Genomic DNA, 4248 nt, shown 5'->3' with positions numbered 1-4248 from the left:
TATTTTATATGTATATATTCTCTTCTGAATTACAAATGTTTAATGTGATGTGATGTGTGACTTTAGCCTGCTGATGGCACTACTGCTATTGCTCCCTGTAAAAGTCAACTGTGACAAATAGCTATAGGCTATATTATATGGAATCAGATTCCATACAAATCCTTTATTTACAACAACAATGGCAGGACCTTTATTTAATTTGGGGTGGTGACATCAGGGCTATAAAAGAAACAAAAAAAAACCCCACAGGCATGACCCATGCATAGCATATCGATGTATTATGTTGTATACATGAATAATAATGACCTTTTGTACAAACTGTATTCCTTTCCTATGGGGTTATTCTTGCATAAATTAAAAAAGTGCAACTGAAATCAGCATCCTGCTTGCTTAAAGTGCTCCTAAACCCAGAACTCTGCATTCACTATATCTGGTCTCCCACAGTACACAGAACATGGAAATGCAATTATTTTAGTAAATATAAACTACTAAATACCTTTTCTCATCAGCAGTTAGAGCAGTCTTGTGACTTCAGCAGAGCACATGTTAAAGCTTGTAGTTTTCTTTCTGCTCTAGGAGGATGTGAAACCTCTGACCCTCTGCCTGGACAGTGCTGATTGGCCCTGTGCTGATCACATGCACTCTCTTAAGAAACAACCAAAAAAAAAAACCTTCGCTAGTAATACACACCAAACTGAGCATGTGCATGTGACTACGGATTCAGTCTGTATCAGGTGGTCATTTCAACAAGAGGAGGGGCAGAGAAGAAAGGATCAAAGGTCCTTTTTACACAATGCAGATGATTAACCCCTTAGGTTTCACAGTGCGTGTAACAAGCATGCTTTACTGCATATGCAGACTGATTTTACTGTTGTGGGTTTAAGAACACTTTAATGTACATAGCTAATTCACTACGATCAGTCATCACATATGCAAAAGCTGGAAACTCTCGATGTGATTGGAAGACAACTGACCCTTAATCAGTTGAGAGGTGAGGACATCTTTGTTGGTTCCAGATGTCTACACAGCCACCATAGCCACAGCCTTGGACAGAAGGGTTGTCATGTAGCTGATGGTCATACATTTCTGTGTATAATATATGGTTTCATAGCATCTCACTTACTGATGATGCCATCTGTCCAGCTCCTCATTGTGTGATTACAGTTCACCCACCCAAGATCAGTATGCCTAGAATGGAATCACTAGCAGATAAGATGCCAGGGTGCCCAGCTATTCCACTGGTCCTTCTACTTTTGCATGGTGGACACATTGTCCAATTTCATCCACTCCATCACAGCTACAACGTGCCTTGTGTGGCTGTAAACTGTGCCAACTGTGTCTAATGGTATATCCAGTCCTGGGGTCAGCTTAAAAAGTAAAGCCCAACTCCAGCTTCTTTAAGAAAAGAAAAAAAGTTCCCCAGCCAACAACAATAAAGCAACTCTGACTGTAATACACATTTTCTCTAGTCTGCAACCCAGTGTCAGTCATTGTCAGGGTTGGATGACACTCAGCATCAATAACCCCACTTCCTGTGATTCCAGGGTGTCAAGGACTCCCCTCCTGGGTCATGTCATCATGCTGTATTGAACTCACAGGATAATGCTGCAGAGATGGCCATGCAGACACCTAAAACCAGCCTAAAGACAATTAGGAAAATGGTATGTATAAAGATTTTTAAGCTGAATTACAATCACCTCAAGTAAGCTGAATTACAGGAATTCAGGAACTTTATAAAAATTTAAAGCACTCTATGAGTCCTGCTGAGGATGGTGCCTGTCACCTTCTGGGCTTATCGCTATTATTTGTATTTGACAGGATTTCTCTGGAGCTCCAATGCTGGAATCAGCTGGTCTCAGTCCCTTCAAGTTTAAAGGCAGTGTAGCTACTATGCCCACCCCTCCCCTCCTCCTGCCCACTCACAGATGCCTTTGTATTACAAAGACTTCTGTGAATGGGCAACAGAGGGGAGGGGTGGGTATAGCTGCTCTCTGTTCTTCTCTCCAGCAGCAGAGCCATCAACCTATCAGATATAAATAATAAAGATAAGCCCACATGTGGCAGGCAGCTATTAGCACTTAACTCATAGCGTATCTGCACTATTTGCAAAGTAGCTGAATTTGTGGAATACAGCATTAGGGGGAAGTAGGGCCGGCACTACCACTAGGCAAACAACTGCCTAGGGCACACTGTCACCAAGGGTGCAGCCATGGCCACTGGTTTGTCAAAAAAGAAAAGAAAGTTCCCAGCTCAACTTGCCAGCCAGTTTACTAACAACAGAATTAACCTGTCTAACAGTATACAAACAGGGGTTTAGTTAGCATTTGCAAATACATACGTAAGCCACAGAGCCATGTCACGGCACCCCGAGAATCTGTGGTCCTAGCAAATTTTGAGAGCCCCCATAGTACAGACACATGAATTTAATGGATAGACCAAGGGCAGGTGAATCTGAGGGAGCCCACCCCTCCTTAAAGGTACAGGAGCGCACTGGACAACCAGCATGTAGCACAATGGCAGCCAGGGTGTCCAGAGCACCCACTCACCAACAATTCAACAGTACAAAAAATGTTTTGTTTTGTATTGTTTTTAATACTCTCTGCCATAGCCGGATCTAGGGAGGTGCTGGGGGCTGCCCCTCCCAGATTTCAGTTGTGACCTACCCCAGGGCCAGTATTTCCATGGACGCTGTGCCTGGCCACTGAGTGCCTTCCCTCACCCACCACACTCACAGATGGGACAAGGAAGGGGACAGCAGCCTGGAGCAGTGAAACCTGCAAAGAAGAAATGACAGGAGTGAGCCGGGAGGTGTGGGCTGTGCTCTCCTCTCCTGTCAGTGGAGTGATCCTCAATAAAGCAGATGACACAAGATCACTCTTATGGCTCTTACAATGGCATGTTCAGCATTTGATTCATTCCCTGGCTCCCTGCTGCTGAGAGATGAGCAGTCATTGGAGGAGATAGGGGGCGGGGTAATCAAACTTAACAGCCCGATCCAAGAGCAATTCTGTGTCATCTTCTGTATGGAGGATTGCTCCACTGACAGGAGTGAGAGCACAGCACAACCTGCACTTTTACCTGGTTTCCCACCTGTAAGTTCGAGGATGGAGTGAGAGGGGAACTTACAGGCTGGGGGAACTGTACACAATGAGAGGGGGAGGGGTAACAATCATTTGTGCTGAGATGAGAGGTTTGTGCAAGAGGGGGGATGGGGCTATTTGTACTGGGAAGGGTAATGGGGATGATTGGGGGGGGGGGGATTTGTGCTAGGAGAAGGAATGGGGGGATATGTGCTAGGAATAGGAGGGAGGGAGGTATTTTTGCTAAAAGAGGGGAGTTTGGGATGAGGTGGGAGGATTTGTACTAGGAGAGGGGGATTAGGGGATTTGTGTTAGGAAGGGGAATTGGGGGGGACTTGTACTAGGAGGAAGGATTGGGGGGATTTGTGTTAGGAGGCAGAATTTTGGGGGACATTTATGCTAGGAGGGAGGATTGGGGGGTGGGGGATGTGCTAGGAGGGGGGATTGGAAGGGGTTGTGCTAGGAGAGGGGATTTGGGTGGGGAGGAAGGATTTGTTCAGGGAAGGGTCATTTGGAGGGGGTTGTGCTAGGAGGAGGGATGTAGGGGGACTTGTACTAGGAGGGGGGATTGGAGGGATTTGTGTTAAGAGGGGGGATTGGGGTGAAGGAATTGTGCTAGGAGGGAAGATTAGGAGGAGGGGGGGGGGGGTTGTGCTAGGGGGGAAATTGGAAGGGGTTGTGCTAGGAGAGGGGATTTGGGTGGGGAGGAAGGATTTGTGCAGGGAAGGGTCATTTGGAGGGGGTTGTGCTAAGAGGGGGGATTGGAGGGATTTGTATTAAGAGGGGGGATTGGGGTGAAGGAATTGTGCTAGGAGGGAAGATTAGGACGGGGGGTTGTGCTAGGAGGGGGAATTGGAAGGGGTTGTGCTAGGAGGGGGGATTTGGGTGTGGGGGAAGGATTTGAGCAGGGAAGGGTCATTTGGAGGGGGTTGTGCTAGGAAGAGGGATTTAGGGGGATTTGTGCTGGGAGGGGGGATAGGGGGATTTTTTTTGGGGGGGGGTCATTTCAATTGGCTGCCGCACACATGACAAATGCACAAAATAAGTGCAAGCACCTCTTTTAAACTTGTATTGCAGTATAACTTATGGTAATGAGTAACCATGCATTGTGGTATGATAGCGAATGTCTATTGGTAGGTGTCATTAAGAATAAATGGCACCGCAGCGC

This window comes from Staurois parvus, unplaced genomic scaffold (assembly GCF_062004578.1).
Source record: "Staurois parvus isolate SC_StPar_1 unplaced genomic scaffold, SC_StPar_1.0 ptg000162l, whole genome shotgun sequence".
Classification (NCBI taxonomy): domain Eukaryota; kingdom Metazoa; phylum Chordata; class Amphibia; order Anura; family Ranidae; genus Staurois; species Staurois parvus.
Note: the sequence above shows the minus strand (reverse complement) of the source record.